Source organism: Vigna unguiculata, chromosome 5 (genome assembly GCF_004118075.2).
Source record: "Vigna unguiculata cultivar IT97K-499-35 chromosome 5, ASM411807v1, whole genome shotgun sequence".
Classification (NCBI taxonomy): domain Eukaryota; kingdom Viridiplantae; phylum Streptophyta; class Magnoliopsida; order Fabales; family Fabaceae; genus Vigna; species Vigna unguiculata.
This window is the reverse complement of record NC_040283.1, coordinates 27,946,569-27,964,466: the sequence shown is the minus strand read 5'-3', so window position 1 is coordinate 27,964,466 and position 17,898 is coordinate 27,946,569. Positions and strand designations below refer to the sequence as shown.

At 39.7% G+C, this 17,898-nt stretch overlaps 1 pseudogene; it reads left to right on the top strand.

Annotated features, from left to right (window-relative positions):
- The first annotated feature begins 10,485 nt into the window (after nucleotides 1-10,485).
- LOC114184564 lies at nucleotides 10,486-17,519 on the top strand (annotated as a pseudogene).
- Nucleotides 17,520-17,898: the final 379 nt, after the last annotated feature.

Genomic DNA, 17,898 nt, shown 5'->3' with positions numbered 1-17,898 from the left:
TGGCATGACTAAGATGTATCAGGATCTCAAGGAAATCTTCTGGTGGCAGGGAATGAAAAAGGACGTAGCTCAGTTTGTATCAGCTTGTCTGACATGTCAGAAGGCAAAGGTAGAACACCAAAGACCTAGTGGGATTCTACAACCTTTGGAGATATTAGTGTGGAAATGGGATAGCATCGCTATGGACTTTGTAACGCATTTGCCATGAACCTTCAGAGGCCACGATACCATCTGGGTTATAGTAGACCGGTTGACCAAGAGTGCTCATTTCTTGGTGATGAACTTGAGGATGTCTATGGCCAAGTTGGCCCAATTGTACATTAAAGAAATTTTGAGGATGCATGGAGTGTCGTCGAGCATAGTATCCGATAGAGATCCGCGGTTCACTTCCCAATTTTGGCAGACCTTGCAGAGTGCTTTGGGTAGCAAGCTAACCATGAGTTTCACCTATCATCCCCAGACTGACGGACAATCTGAGAGAATAATCCAATCACTCGAGGACTTGTTGCGTACATGTATACTAGATCACTTGGGTGCATGGGATGAAGTTTTACCTTTGATATAATTCACCTACAACAAATGCTTTCATGCGAGCATTGGCATGGCGCCATATGAAGCCTTTTATGGCAGGAAATGTAGGACTCCCTTGTGTTGGTATCAGGATGGAGAAGCGGTGCTAGTTGGACCAGAATTGTTAGAGCAGATCACAAAGAAAGTGAGAATGGTGAGAGATAGGATGCAGGCGTCTCAGAGTAGACAAAAGGCCTATGCGGACCACAAGAGGAGGCCTTTGAAATTTGCGGCCGAAGATCATGTATTCTTGAGGGTTACCCGAACCACTGGTGTGGGAAGGGCTTTCCGCACAAGGAAGCTTTCCCCTAAGTTCCTTGGCTCTTATCAGATCTTGAGGAGGATTGGGCCAATGGCTTAGGAGATTGCTTTGCCCCTCAGTTGGCAAATCTCCATCTGGTGTTTCACGTGTCGTAGTTGAGAAAGTATGCGTTTAATTCGTCTCATGTGTTGGAAGCAGAGGATGTTCAGATGAGGGAGGATCTTACAATGGGAGTACCACCTGTTGCTTTGGAGGAGAGCCGAGTTGAGGAACGGCGGGGAAAACCAATCAGTCTTGTCAAAGTCATCTGGGATCAGAGGACATGCGACTCTACTTAGGAGTTAGAGGAGGACATGAGGAAGTCATATCAACATATGTTTCCCTAGTAAGTCTCTATTTTTGAGGTCAAAAATTTTCTTGTTGGGGAGAATGTAAGACCCACTTATTTTATTCTACCCTAATTCTAGAAGGGTTGCCCCAAATCGGTTGGGCCTAGGGCTGGCCCACAAGGAGCCAAATACCTTAAACCAGCTAACACTCTCATTTCTGTCACTTTACAGAAACGCAACCACCTTACTCTCTCAATCTCCCCATTTGTGCTCTGCTAGGGTTTTGAGACCCATTCAATTTCAAGTGAGTTTGGCTCATTCTCCCATCCACCTCCTCAAATCATATCTCAAAACTGTGGTGCTCGTAGCTTAAGTGTCGAGGTTTTTCGCTAGCTCTTTCCAGGTAAGGGAAGCTAAGGCTTTGCTGTTTTCAAGATTTATATGCATGTTTGATTGATTTTACGTATTGGGTGATTTATATATGTTATTGGTTGCGTGAAGATGTGTTGAACGTACTGCTATGATGATTTGAATTTGTTTCTGCGCGCGAGAGAGTAGTGAGCTCTGCTGAACTCGATTAGGCGAGCGGGTTGGTCGCTCAAAACAAAAGCTCTCGCTTATGTGAGAAACTCTCACTTGAGCGAGAACAGCAGCAGCTCACCCCTCTCTCTGATTCGAGGGCTCGCCTAAGCGAAGGTTACTCGCCTGAGCAAGAGTAGTCTCGCCTGAGCGAGTTGGGCTAGCTTTAGTGAGACCTCGACATGCCTTCTATTTGTAGTCTAGCATGGGAACTCTATGATTGGTTGGTGAAACACGGACAAGGTATGGGTAGGACGTAATCCCATGACTCTCATAGTGGGAACTCAAGGTGGTGCCTCATCTAATGGACGTAATTCCATGGACCCTCCTAGTGAGAGTTCACGATGGTGCCTCAATGTAAGGACGTAATTCCACGAGGGTATCGTGGTGGTGCCTCAAGGCCAGGACGTAATTCCACGAAGGCCTCGTGATGGTGCCTCATGTAAGGACGTAATTCCACGAAGGCCTCGTGGTGGTGCCTCACTACTAGGAGTTAATTCCACGATCTCGTGGTGGTGCCTAATTTTTCGTATCCGGATAGTCAAGTCTAGGAGTGTTAAATGGTTTGGTATCTCGTGTGTGGATGTTTGTTATTTATGCTTGATTTTGAAATTGCATGTTGAGTGTTATGATATAAGAATCTCTTTCGCTAGCTTACCCTTCTGCTTGCTTGTATGTTTGTGTTTGGTCTTTCTCCTTTGTGATGATCATCAATTTTTAATGATGATAGGGATGTTGCAGCTTGATGGTCATGGATGGGTATCGGGCTCACTATGGAGCCTATAGCTGATGGAGTTTTAGTAGTTTAAGATTCTCTTGTTCTGGACAAGACATTGTGCTACTTTTGAACCACTGTATTTTGTTTTAGGCCATGTGGGCCTATTTTTATTTGTTATAGATATGTTTGGTGTACTATAAACCTCCATATTCCAAACTCAGTACTCTCTCAATATTTATGTATGCGACGTCTTATTAATTTGAGGTTACCAAAATTTTTGGGGCGTTACATCTCACTTGGCGACACTTGCAGGTAGTGGCACCAAAGGTGCTTGGCGCTTGGCGGCACGTGTCCCCTGCTAGGCAGTTTGGAAGCGTGTTTCGCCTGGCGGCTTAGGAGTAGCGCCAGGCGATGTTGTAGAGGCAAGAAATATGTTTTTATTGCTTTGGATGTGCGTGGTCTACAAGGCTTTGGTGATATCTCGAAGGTTGACTTGCTGATGTTCCTTGAGTTGTGGCTCAAAACATATCCCTTAAGTTGTGGCTTGAGATAGGGGTTAAGCACGTGGCATTGCTTGAGTGGTGGCTCGAAATGGCATCTCTTGAGTTATGGCTTGGGATTGCGGATGAACACGAGGAACTCTTGAGTTTTGGCTCGGGTTGGCGAGTGTTGCCGATGTGAGTGTGCGAGTTGTAGCTTGTACGGATGGGTCCAAATAGATTGCCCTCCTTAGCATTAAGCTGAAGAGTTTGGTAGTCTTGGGATGATACAAATTATATTCGTATTGAGAACTCCACATGGCGTTACAGAGTATGGTCTGTAATAGGTTTCTACACGTGCTCTACAAGTTGTGGCAGCAAGATATCTTGAGATATTCGTCGAATGATGTAGACCATGGATGACATGGTGGTGGCCATGTGATATGGAATCAAAGGATGAAATTCCTTTGGTGTGTTTGTATGTATATGTATTTTATATATATGTGTTTAACTGTTAGCTCACCCTATCTGTTTGTGTTTGGCGATGATCGTGTACGTGGTACACGGAAGAAGATGATGTTGCAGGTGGATCTAGTGAGGCATAGAGCTGGAGCAGGGGCTAGACTAGACTGGGAGAAGTTTTTATTAGCGTTTATTATGTTTTTGAATAAATTATAACTTTTATATTACCAATCTTTGGTATTATAATGGAAATTTTATTATTATGGATTTAAGTTATTCTTTTGATGAAATAAAGTTTAAAGTTTCCCGCGTTTTTGGGAAATGGAATCATAATAAATGATGTTTAATTTTATTTTATTTTAAATCCATAATATCTGGCTGGGATGTTACAAGGCTCATGTGGGCTTGATTAAGCCAAGCCTCAGATTCAACATCTAATCCTAAGGGCTTAATTGTTTTATCTTAGGGTAGGCGACATTACTACTTAATGAAGGGTTGTGTAGTTTAGAGAGTATGGCCACCAATGTAAGTGTTGTTTTGGCGTGTAGTCGTCCCTCTAAGCTCGATGAGTTCTTACTAGTTAGCGATTTAGCGGATTTTCTAAGTTAGCGGTTTAATCCGAGTGTTCTGCCTTAACGGTTGATACTATGTACCGGTTCATGCCAGTTATCTGGCTATTATAGTGCAATTATTAATTTATGAGTATTATTATTATTTTTTTACTTTTATTATTATTATTATTGTTATTTTTTTATTTTATTTTATTTTATTGTTATTGTTTTATTTTATTTTATTATTATTTTATTCTTATTGGTTTATTTTATTTTATTATTATGTTATTGTTTTATTTTATTTTATTATTATTTCTTTATTATTATTGCTTTATTTTATTATTAGTATAATTATTATTATTTTATTATTGTTGTTTTATTTTATTTTATTTTATTATTATTTTGTTATAATTTTTATTTTATTTTATTATTATTATTATTATTGTTTTACTTTATTTTAATATTAGTATTATTCTTTTTTATTATTGTTTTATTTTGTATTATTATTGTATTTATTGTTATTATTATTACTTCACTACAAAAAATAGATATTTGTGAAGGTTAAAATTACAAATTCTAGCGGTTAAAAACTGCCACAAATGACATTTCTGACAAATTGTAAAACCGTTGTCAGAATTACACATGTCAAAAACAGTTTGTGACAAAAATATTTTAACCGCTGGTATTGTTGTCAGAAAAGAAAAAACAAATAATAGCGGTTAAAAACCTTTATAAATGTAGTTTAATTTATTTATATTTTATCATATTTTAACGGTTAAAAATCGCTACAAAATGCATCATATTTTTACGGTTAAAAACCACTACAAAATGCATCATATTTTTACAGTTAAAAATCGCCACAAAATGCATCATATTTTGACGGTTAAAATCTATCACAAAATATATCATATTTTCACAATTAAAAACGGCCAAAATTATTTGAAATATTTTTAAAATTTTTTAAAAATCCAAAAATTAATTTTCAGATTATATAAATAAAGCATAAATAATCCAATACATAATGACAAATTTAATGTCTCTCACAACTACCTTCTGTTTCAAGAAAAAAACTAAAACAATAAGAATTTGTTCTATGCCACAAGTTTATACATGAGTATATATTATGCCACAAGTCATTTTTTCATGTAGAATTAATCAAGGAAGTGTAGTCCTAACAAAAGTACAACTTAATATAATGAAGAAAAGCTATAACAAAATTTTCATATTCATTTGTTCTATTCCTATTACCTTAAAGGCATCTTCATCTGCTCTATCATCTCCAATATATATAGTTAGCACATCAACATTATATATTTTCAGTGCCATTTAGTAGGCATATTTGAATAGGACATGGCAGGTTGCATTATTCAGTTGGATATCCATCTCTTGTATATCTTCACTTGCATCAAGTGCATATCATTTTCCTCAAGTTCATAAAGTTCGCGAACAACTGATTCTTTCTCTTCCCATTCACCCTTATGCTGAACCAAACCACCACATGTATACATTTTTTTGGAGATATATCAATTGTAGCAAAACTGAAGCTTAGTTTGATTTAGTATTTAAAAAAACTGATCATGTTTCATTGTTTACCAATTCCATGTTAGAAATATCTATTTCCTCAAATGAAATGCTTTATTGCTTGAGCATTTATTAGGTTGCCTTCTTCATTGAGGGTTTTCTACTAAATTGAGAGTTTCTAGAAGAAAAAGAAAAACCAAAATTAGTTTCCACTTGAATTAAAATGAGGTTATGCATAAATTAATTTGTAGAAGTTTTCTCTTCTTTAGTTTGTGTAAAATTTAATGTCTCTTTTCATTTTCTTCTTATTTTTCTCGACTAGAAGCTTTTATAGTTTGTTAAGCACCTAGTCTTATCATAATCAGTACGAATCTATATGCTCCAATTGGAGGAGAGTTCACAATTGAGATAAAACTAAAATAAGATGACACAAAGCTTGGCTTTGGCATTAGTAAAACAGAAGAGGTATTTGATAAATCTAGCAAAGCTGATATAGTTAAACATATTGATAATAATAGTTTTGTATGTGATGAACAAGGTTTTATTTTCATGTCAACAATTAGTGATGGGCCCAAGAAAATGTACTACCACATGTTCATGACTGAGCATGTGCATGATTTATAGATTCAGGTGTGCAGACTAACCTGGACTGAGATTTGATAGTTGTAGCTTTGGCTGGCACCAATTTTGATTTTTTCTTGCCTTTTTCTGCTTGTATATTATAAATAACTTAACAGTATAAGCATATTATGTCAGACAAATAGTAGCAGCAAAATAACTGTGTAGAACTTAATTGATGACACTAACTTAACAAGCATATATAAATAAGATAAAAGGTTAATTATTAGTATGAAATTCAACATAAATTTGTCTTTACTATAGTATAGATAAAATATATTTCATGGAATTTAAAAAAAAAAATAAGAACCTTATAGTTTGACATACCTATCTTAGAGAAGAACATAAGCCGTGACATAGTGGCTTTGAAGAGGGTAAGCGTTGTCGACTGCGTTTGCCACGACCAAGAGGGAGTAGCAAAGGGATTTTTCTATATGTATATGTGCCACTTTTCACAACTGCACGTGAGGCTGCCCTTTGATGATTTTACAATGAGGGTACTACGCTTACTGAACATTGGCCCTACCCAGTTGCATTCAAACAACTGGGTGTACTTGCAAGCTTTCCAGATTCTTTATCGATCATTATATCTGCAGCCATCCCCGTAATCATTTTTGTATTTCTATGATACGAGGCCCAAGAGTCCGACAACATGGTTATCTCTAGGATAAGCAGGTTGGAAGCGTTTACTCAATCATTCAAGCATTTTAAAGACGATTTCTTTAAGGTGGTAGTGAAGGAGCATGGGCGGTCGTACTTTTACAATGATGACGGGAACACTAAGTTCCCCTGTACTTGGACTAACAACCGTTGGCAGTATAAGGATATGAAGAGGGAGAGATTGTTGATGGCGGATAGGGAGGTGGTGGAGACACTGATGATGTTTAATGATAGGTTGCCCACTAAGGGCTTATTTAGGGTTTTTTAATTCGATTCATCCAATTGTTGATATAGAAGGTATCTTTGTGTATTTTTAAGTGCTATGTTATGTTTGAGTTAACTAATCAGCGTTTGTTGTGATCATTGTAGGGCACATGACACAGGTTGGGAAGAAGAACTTGAACCTTTTTCAAGCTCTTAGGAAGGAGAAAGCAGCGAAGGCCAGGGTTGCTGGGAGCACTAAAGTTCCCAATCTACAAGATTCCTTAGTTGAAGTGAATGTGCACAGGGGATCGAAAAGGAAAGCGGAGGTGCCCCCTAAGCAAGGCGGAGGGAATGATGTTAAGAGGGTGAGGGCCGCCTTGTTGGGGTTAGGATCCTCTAGTGGTGCTAAGAAACCCGAAGCTGGACTCATAGAGTTTCCAGAGACGCTTGTCTGACGTGATATCGATATTAACCTATCGGAAGCTCTGGTTAACTCAATTGATAACATGGAGCTGAATGCCATGATTAAAGCTATGCTAGAATTTAACAACAAAACCTTGATTTTGGGACGCAGAGTGGACACTCTGTTCCATAGAGAGTTGAAGAAGGGTAAGCGATCAAAGGTGGAGGAATTGCAAGGCCAAGTGGTTAAACATGTCGAGGAGAAGGCGGCCTGGAAGAAGGAGTGGGGGAATGGCTGGAGGAGAATTAGAGGCTGGGGACTTGGAATGTCCGGTGCTTGTAGTCTGAGAGGAAATTTAAGGGAAGGATCGCTGATCTGGTGGCCGACTATGATGAGCTGAAGGAAAAACATGATGGCCTTGAGACCGAGCTGGAGGATCTTAAGGGTTGCATTATTCAGGAGCATATTAATGGTTTCCAGAAGGGTTTGCAACAAGCGACCTTCTTTCACAAAGACATTGATGCGTCAGATTCCAAATTTGATGTAAATAAAGACGTAATTGATGGCCAACTGATAAGTGAAGCCGAAACCAACCCTGATGAAGAGGCGGAGAAGATGGTAGTTGATGAAGATGTGAATACTGATGAAGCCATGGTTGTGGAGGGTGTTGATGAAGGAACAACTTAGAACTATTGCTTTTATGCATTCAATTCAATTTGATATTAAGCCTAAGTTTGTAATAATCCGTACACTATTTTACTTTCTTGTTAATATGATGAATGTTCTTGTTATACTTGTTGTTTGATTGGTACCGATAGTCTATGTTGTAGGAGCGCATTTATTTGAATGATGGTGGTGTGGATCTGATGCAATGTATGTGTTATTTGCTTTTTAGTCTGCTTAATTCGATAAGCAATATTGGCATTTATAGAAAATAATTCGAGCTTGTACGCAAATCGTTGTGGTAGTTATAGTATTCGTCCCAGGCTGGTTACTTTTGGTAAGTAGTAGGGAAGCTTAGGTAATTAAAGTAGATAAACAATGTTCGACCCAGGTCGCTTACTTATGGTAAGTGGTGGGAAACTTAAGTAATTAGAGTAGATAAACAATGTTCGACCCAGACTGTAAGACCCGTAGAATTTAATTAATTAAATAAATAATTAATTAATAAATACGGGAGGGGTAATAATTATGACATTAAATTATGGTTGGTATGACGTGGAAAAGTGTTAACTCATGTGGTTGAGAGCACTTTGATTGTGCGAGAGGACTTGGGTTCGAGTCCTATGTATGCTAACTTTTGATGCTATGGTTTTGTTATTTAAATTTATGAAAACATGTTCTTGTATATTGTGATAATTGAATTATGATTCCTAGCATGAAATATGACTTGGTTACATGGTTGATAATGACGTGGCAATTGCTTAGGTTATGGGTTCAAGCCTAGGAGAACTTACATTAAACTTTATATTTTTGGCATTTTTGGTTTTGACGTGAATATGGAAAGATGGGAAGGAAACCTAAGTGAGTGGGCAGCCAAAGGAGGCTGGAAGGGCAGCCATAGGGAAGGATTGAATGGCACATTATGTCTTATTCAATGCCATTTTCGTTTTGGTAATTAATCACTTAGTCTAGGCACACTTTAAAAAGGAAAATTAGGTTAAGGGCTAAGGTTTGACAAGCTGGGAAACTATACCTAAAGAGAGAGCGAAAATCTGAGAGAGTGTGAGAGGTTCTGGTGTGATTTTGAGTTGCTGAATAGTGAGGAAGCAAGGAAGGTGGGTGATCAAGGGGGAATCTTACAAATTGTCAAGCTTAAGCGAAGGAGAACTAGGTTAGGGGAGTTTACCGCGATTATACTATTGTTTGGTATGAATTCTGTGAAAGTAATGTTTAAGATATGCATGCACTGTGTTTATTCTGAGGTTTTGTTGAATTTTGGAAATTTTCCAGAAACCGCTTGGCGGGCTATACATAGCCGCCAGGCGGCTCATCCATTTGTGTGCATTTTGCTGTGTTCTGGGTGCAGCGCCTGGCGGTGAATCCCTGTACCGCTAGGCGACTCATAGTCTAGGCCATTCTGGGTGTTTTTGGGATGAACCGCCTGACGGGATTGGTTATGATCGCCAGGCGGCGCGGGTTGAATACTCGTTTTAAGCTTTTCTTGAGTGTTTGGCGTGAATTGTTCGGAAGGAAATCAAGGGGTGAGTCTTATGAGTGGATCTGGTGTAGAAGTGTTTTGATTTCGAGTGTAATTGACATGGAAATTCAATGGAACAGTGACCAAGTGTTTAGGGTTGAACAATTGGGGTTTGATGTCGTGAGAGTGGTCAGTGATTGGAATGCTTGAATAATTTTAATAGATGTGGGAGTAAGTTGCGAGGAATACGATATATAAGGGAGATGGCGCGAGAAATGATGGAGATTAATCTGGAATGAAAAGCAAGGGAGAGTGAGATGGCGAAGGTGTGGGAATTTTGGAAATTTTACCAGAAGTCTGATGCACCGCCTGGCGGCACGGGACTAGCCGCCAGGCGCCAGTACAGTGACGTGGATACTTGTGGTTATTCTGGTCTAGGAGGGTGTTTTAGGATAATTGGTGTTCGGTCCCTTGGTAAATCAATTTCTAGTGTATCTGTGAGGGGATAGAGTATAGAGATTTCACTACGGTAATGATATTTTCCCTCTTACTATATAAGCGAACTTGGGAAGTGTATAAATTGGTCAAGATAATGGTAATAGGAAGCTTGGGAAGTATGTTAGGTCATGGGATATTCTAGTACTGTTAGAGCCTTAATAACATGCGTGTCAGTATGGAATTGGGGAAAATAAGAATGACACCCATCCATGGGTGAGTTCCTTGGCTTGTAATTATTTTATGGAGAGTTGTAGTAGAGAGGGAGAGTGGTAAAGTTTCACCTAAGTGAACAGTACCATGCACTGAGCTAGGAGTATAATGGATTGAGGATGGGTGTGAGGGCAAGATGCGAAGAGTAATTGACCAAAACCAGTACTGCATAAGTACTGATACGGCGCCTGGCGACAGAGTTAGGTCCGCCAGGCGGTAGAGAGGCAACAATGGGGTTCTAGTGCAGGAGGCGCCTGGCGGCAGGGGGGTCCCGCCAGGCGATGGCGACAAAATTCGTGGTCTCTGGAACAACGTCCGCCTGGCGATGGAAACGATTCCGCCAGGCGGTAGTTGCAGAATTTGTGATTTATGGGGCGCTTGGCGCCTGGCGGCACGTGTCCCCCGCCAGGCGGTTTGGAAGCTGGCAGCACCTAGCGGTAGGTGTCCCCCGCCAGGCGATTTATACTGCTGCAGCTTTGAGTTCTGATTATGAAATTGTGATCTACAGTGCGTCTAGTGATGCTTTAAGGGTGAGATTGCTGGTGTTCCTTGAGTTGTGGCTCGGAACGTATCCCTTGAGTTGTGGCTCGGGATAGGGGTTAAGCACGTGATATTCCTCGAGTTGTGGCTCGGAATAGCATCTCTTGAGTTGTGGCTCGGGATGGCGGATGAACACGAGGAACCCTTGAGTTGTGGCTCGGGTTGGCGAGTGTTGTCAGTGTGAGTGTGCTGGTTGTGGCTAGTACGGATGGGTCCAGATAGATTGCCCTCCTCAGTTGTTGGCTGACGAGTTTGGTAGTCTTGGGACGATACGGGCTTTGTTCGTATATGGGAACTCTACCTAGCGTTGCAGTGTATGATCCGTAGCATGTTTTCCCGCACGTGCTCTATCGGTTGTGGCCGATAGGTGTGGCAGCAAGTCACCTTGAAGAAATCCTTAGACGTTGTAGAGCACGAAAAATCTGATTGGGGGTCAGATGGTAGGAATTAAAGAATAGGGCAATGTGAGATATTTATGTTATGTATGGTCGCTTGTGTTTATATGATTATATTTCTGTAACTTTAGATATGTGATTTAATTGTTAAGCTCACCCTATCTGCGTGTGTGTGGCGATGATCGTGTACGCGGTACACGGGAGCAGATTCTGTTGATGCAGGTGGCTCAGGTGACGCTTAGCCGTGGAGAGGGTTATACTTGGGGAATTGCTTATGTTTTCTTTATTGCCTTTGAAAACAGTTGTAAACCCTGATGGGTAATTTTATAACGTTATGGTGTTGGTATTCATAGACTTTATTCGATGGTTTAATGAAGTTTTTAAATTTTCCCGCGTTTTGGGAAAATGAGGTATTATTAAATGCGCACGGTTTTAATTTATTTATTTTATTTATTTATAAATCAGTAATATCCTGACGGGATGTTACACAGACCGCTTACTTGTGCTAAGTGGTGGGGAACTTAAGTAATGATACCAAATAAACTATGTTCGACCCAAAGCGCTTACTTGTGGTAAGTGGTGGAGAACTTAAGTAATTAAACCAGATAAAGAATATTCGACCCAGGCTGCTTACTTGTGGTAAGTGGTAGGGAACTTAAGTAATTAAACCAGATAAACAATGTTTGACCCAGGTCGCTTACTTGTGGTAAGTGGTGGGGAACTTAAATAATTAAACCAGATAAATAATGTTCGACCCAGGCCGCTTACTTAAGGTAAGTGGTGGGAAACTTAAGTAATTAAACTAGATAAACAATGTTTGACCCAGGTCGCTTACTTGTGGTAAGTGGTGGGGAACTTAAATAATTAAACCAGATAAACAATGTTCGACCCAGGCCACTTACTTGTGGTAAGTGGTGGGGAACTTAAGTAATTAAACCAGATAAACAATGTTCGACCCAAACCGCTTACTTGTGGTAAGTGGTAAGGAACTTAAGTAATTAAAGTAGATATAATGGAGTATATGGTAAAGAACCCTTTATTTTATTCATGAATTTTGGGGTGCCTCGTTAAAAACTCTTTGGCCAAAACCCTTCTTAGGGAAAAATGCCAGGTGAGGAAAAAGACTACACCCAGGGTTACAAGTGTTCGGTACAGTAATCAGTCTAACTAAAATAGAACTTTAGATGAGATACATTCCATGTGTTCGGTATCTCTTCTCCTGATAGTTGTTCAAGCTTATAAGCGCCTCCGCCTGCATCATCACATATCCGATATGGTCCATCCCAAATGGCGGAGAATTTGTCATTCTTCTTTCTTGCGCTGCTGGCCATTCTCAAAACTAGGTCCCCCTTTACAAATGAACGTGGGCATAGGTGTGCATTGTATCTCCTGGCCACCCTTTGTTTAACCACCATATTACAGATTTATGCTTTGTCTCTTAATTCAGACAATAGGTCGAGTTGGGTACGCATATTCTGTTGGTTCTGGTCTGGATCGTAACTTGGCAGCGTAGGGAGGGTTCACCAATTTCAATCGGTATCATTGCTTTCGCGCCGTATACTAAGCTGAAGGGGGATTCGTTTATAGCGGACTAGGGGTGCATTTGTAGGCCCATAATACTTCCAACAAGTCTTCCGGCCATCGGCCTTTAGCGTCATCTAAATGTTTTCGCAATTCGACTAGTATGACTTTGTTGGCAACTTTAACTTGGCCATTGGTCTGTGGATGCTCTATGGAGTTGGTGATGTGTTTATGATAGTGTGCGGCATGCCATAACGACATATGATATCTTTCCAGACGAACTGTTGGACCTGTTGCGTTGTGATAGTGGTCAATGGTTTAGCTTCTATCCACTTGGTAAAGTAATTGATGCCTACAATGAGGAATTTTACTTGTCCTTTCCCCTGGGTGAAAGGGCCGAGGATGCCCTTTTCTGATGAAGGCGTGACCACCTCCTTAGAAGCTCCCTCAAGAAGGATCACTAGAAGCATGTCTAGAGGGGAGTCTTTTATTCCATCACCTTTATCTTTGTTTTGCATTACTTTAGTTTGAATTTCCTAAGTTGGTTTCTAGTTAACTTATTTTGGTTGACTTGTTGACTTTGATCCAAAGTTGACCTTTGACCAAGATTAGATTAACTTAAACCAACATGCTAATTCTTGTTTGTCTTGTTTTGTAGGTAATTAAGAGAAAGTAGAGGATGGCTAGGTGGCACTTGGTGATTAGAGCACTTGGATGAAGTGGAAGAGAGAGGAAAGCAAAAAGCATAAAGCAAAAGCAAAAGTAGACATGTACCTTGTCTCCTTTTGCCTTTGTGGTTTATGCCTTAGAAGGTCACTTGGTCTCCTTCCTCTTTTGGCCTAGAATCCTCATGGGAATGCCTCCACCAATCATCTCCCTTCACTTGGCCAAGACTCACTCTCACATTAGGTTTAGGGTTTGCTAGTTAATCCTTTTTCATGTTTTTGTATTTGCTAAAGGACCCCTATGAACTCCTATTTAAAGGGTGCTCCTTGTCTTGTAAAAGGGTTGATCATTTTGTTTCTAAACTATTGTGTTTCAACCATTAAATTTTCGTGAGCTCTCCTTCCTAGAAGTGAACTCACCTTTGCCTTATCTTGCTTGCAAGTGGCGACACCATCACTCATCTTTAGGGCTTGGTTGGCTTAGATCCCCCCTATGAGTGGCGTGCTTCTTCCATGCTTCTTCTTCTATGCTTTCCATTTTTAATGTTTCTTCTTTCATTTTGGTTCTTTAAGTGTTGTTAATGCCGTGTGAGTTTAAGCTTGAATCCAACTCTCTTCTTCCTTTCATGAGCTTGAGAAATGAACCTTCACATCTAGATAACTTACTATCTTAATGTCCAGTGCGGATTTTCAAAAAGCTTTCTTAAACAACTTCACCATATTCATAACTCTAAAAGAAAACAAGATAATCCTTCATGTTTTGTGACTCTTTTACTCCTAAATGTGGTTGGATAACATGTCTTTTGATACTTAGTCTTTGAGCCTCAAATCCATGAGTTTAAATGCATGATAGCTACATGTTTGTGTCTTTGTGTATGTCATGTTGAGTCTTTAAATGTGTCTAACTTTTGCTTGAGTCTCTTGTCATATGCTTCTTTGAGTTTTCTTGTTCTTGTTTCTAAGTTTTTGAACTATTGCATGAGATCTATGCCTTGTGTTGTTGTATGCTCCTTGAAATTGATTTTGACCTAATTTAAAGGAACTAAGTGTTCAAGACACCCTAAAACATCCTTCTCATCATTTTAAGTACCTAGTTTTGAAAAGAAAAAGTGTTTTCAAGACCAAAAACAGTTTGGCCGAGAGCTTTTACAATGCTTGGTGAATCCATTTGGCCATTTTTACTAGGTGTTATGCAACCAAAATTTATACTTGGATTTTGGGTGATATTGGCAAATTAGTTCCATGCTTTGACTTGGTTATGATCTTTCATGGTGTATGCATAATTTGAGGTATAATCTTGACTTGTTCAAATGCTTTCCATAGAGTCCTTAAAAGTGCTTTTCATTGTTTTAGTATGGTTCAAGTTTTGTCTTTAAAAACAAGTTTCCTTAGAAATTAAATTTTCTTGTTTTTTTTTTAGCTTTGCTTGCTTGTCTTTAGGTAATCTTTGTTTTGTCTTAGTAGTTTTCTTTTCCTTATCTTCCTTGAGTGTTGTGGCCGAGCCACTTGTTTGAGCTTTGAAAAGGTTTTCATCTCTTTAAAGGTGTTTTCACTTGTTTGGAAGGTTTTTGAGTGCTAGCCTTGCTTGTGTGCTTTGGGAGTGTGATCAAAAACACTTAGGTGCTTGAGAAGACCACACTTGGTCTTGGGTTTGGAATTGTTTGTTAGCTAACCTCTTCTTTGTCTCGGTTTTTGGTGAGTTTTGATGTAGGAACATGAATATGGATCCAATCTTGGAGGTAGAGGAAGAGGAGGAGTCGGCCTCACCTTATTCCCCTCCCATGGTGACTCCTATGGCCCAAGAAAGTGAACAAATGACCCTTGCCAACATCTTACGTGAGATAGAAGTGAGTAAAAGAGAAACTTTTGACCAATTGAGGGCGGATAGGAGGCAAAGTGAGATCTTCCTACAAGAGCACATCCAAAGACTTGAGCTTAGGGAAGATGAGAGGAGAAGGAGGAGGTCCTCTTCCGAGGACTCTAGCCATGGTGGAAGAAGAAGAAGGCACGACTATGATGGTGGTGGAAGGCGCAATCCAATCCCACAAAGACAACCCCCACCAATCAAGATTCCTAAGTTCAAGGGAGAGAATGATCCAAACCTCTACATAGAGTGGGAGCAAAAAGTGGACCAAATCTTCAATATTCATTTAGTTAGTGATCAAGAACAAGTAGATTTAGTAGTTTTAGAATTTGAAGATTATGCCATGAGATGGTGGCATCAATTGTGTATGGACAATATTAACCAAGAGCCACCCGCGGCCTCTTGGATGGACATTAAAACTTTGATGCGCGCTAAATTTGTTCCTTCCTACTATAGGAGGGAGACTCTTTTGAAGCTTCAAAGGCTTCAACAAGGGTCTATGTGTGTGAATGAATATTTTAAAATGATGGAGTCCATGCTTCTCAAAGTAGGACTCCAATTTGAAAGTGAAGAAGAAAAGGTAGCTAGATTTGTGAGTGGTCTTGAAGAGAAGTTCAAGATGTAGTTGAGTTGTATGAGTATTCCACTCTTGACAAAATTTTACACTTGGCCTTAAAAGTTGAAAGTCAATTGAAAAAGAAACAAGAGGCCAAGAGGAATACTTCATAAAATGAATACTACTCTAGAACTTGGAAAGGAAAGGAAAGAAAGGATGAGAAACCACATTCCAAAGACCACCCACCTAGGACTAATTCGTCTAGAACCTCCCATGAAAGTGCAAACTCTTCTCAAAGTTCAAGAACTAGTTCCATCAAATGTTTTAAGTGTTTGGGCTATGGTCACATTGCTTCAAATTGCCCAATAAAGAGGAACATGATATTGAACCTTAAAGGAGAGGTTGAAAGAGAACATTCTTCTCCCCCTTCCCCTAAAAGTTCTTCCTCCCACACTTCTTCCCAATCTTCAAGTGAGGATGAAATTAAACCTAATGAAGGAGGTTTGTTAGTGGTTAGGCGCATGCTAGGCCAAGTGTCTAAAGAATTTGAAAACCAAAGAGAAAATATTTTTCACTCAGGGTGCCAAATCAACAACTAAACTTGCTCCCTCATAATTGATAGTGGAAGTTGTGTTAATGTGGCTAGCACAAGGGTTGTGGACAAGCTTGGCTTGAAAACCATCCCTCATGCCAAGCCCTATAAGCTTTCTTGGCTTAGTGAGGAAGGTGAGATTAATGTGGACAAACAAGTCCTTATTAACTTCTCCATTGGAAACTACAAAGATGAGGTATTATGTGACTTAGTGCCCATGGAAGCAACCCACATTTTATTAGGAAGGCCATGGCAATTTGATAGGAAAGCTTTTCATGATGGCCATGCCAACAAATTTACCTTTAGCGTCCAAGGCAAAAAGATCACATTACTACCTCTTTCACCAAGAGAAGTCAATGAGGACCAATTGCAAATGATAAAGAAAAGAAAAGAAGAGAAGGCGCAAAAGAAGGCGCAAGGGCATGGCAATGAGTCCAAGAAGAGCATGATCACCCTCAAAGGGGTGAAGAAGGTAATGCTTGCCCAAAAACCCATCTTCCTAGCTTATCCTAGTGAATCTTCCCCCCCTTCCAAAACCCTCACTCTAGATGTCCCTTAGACTTGTCATTAGTCTTAGATGAGTTCAAAGATGTTTTTCAAGAACCTCCAAAGGGTCTCGCACCCCTAAGAGGTATAGAACACCAAATTGATTTCATACAAGGCTCATCTTTGCCTAATAGGCCAACCTATAAGACTAGTCCCGAGGAGGCTAAGGAAATTCAGAAACAAGTGAATGAGTTGTTAGAAAAGGGGTGGGTACAACATAGCATGAGTCCTTGTGCAATGCCTGTGATTCTTGTCCCCAAAAAGGATGGAACGTGGAGAATGTGCATATATTGTAGGGCTATCAACAACATAACCATCAAGTATAGGCATCCTATTCCTAGATTAGATGATTTGATTGATGAGTTACATGGTGCAACCATATTTTCCAAAATAGACTTGAAGAGTGGGTACAATCAAATTAGAATCAAAGAAGGTGATGAATGGAAAACCTCTTTCAAGACTAAGTTTGGATTATATGAGTGGTTAGTCATGCCTTTTGGCTTGACCAATGCACCTAGTACATTCATGAGACTCGTGCACCATGTTCTTAGAGAGTTCTTAGGGAAGTTTGTTGTGGTGTACTTTGATGACATTCTCATTTATAGTATGTCTCAAGATGACCACTTGCATCATTTATGGAGTGTGTTAGAGACCTTAAGGAAGGCATCTTTGTATGCTAACATGGAGAAATGTGTGTTTGGGATGGATCATGTGATCTTCCTAGGTTTCAAAATAAATCAACATGGGGTCCATGTGGACCAAGAAAAGGTGATGGCCATCAAGGATTGGCCTCCCCCAAAGAATGTAAGTGAGCTTAGGTCTTTCCATGGGTTGGCTAGTTTTTATAGGAGGTTTGTGCCAAACGTTAGCACCATAGCCGCCCCTCTCAATGAATTGGTAAAGAAAGGTGTGGTCTATAAGTGGGGCAAAGATCAAGAAAAGGCTTTTAAAACTTTAAAACAAAAATTGATCAATGCACCACTCTTAGCCCTCCCTAACTTCTCCAAAACTTTTG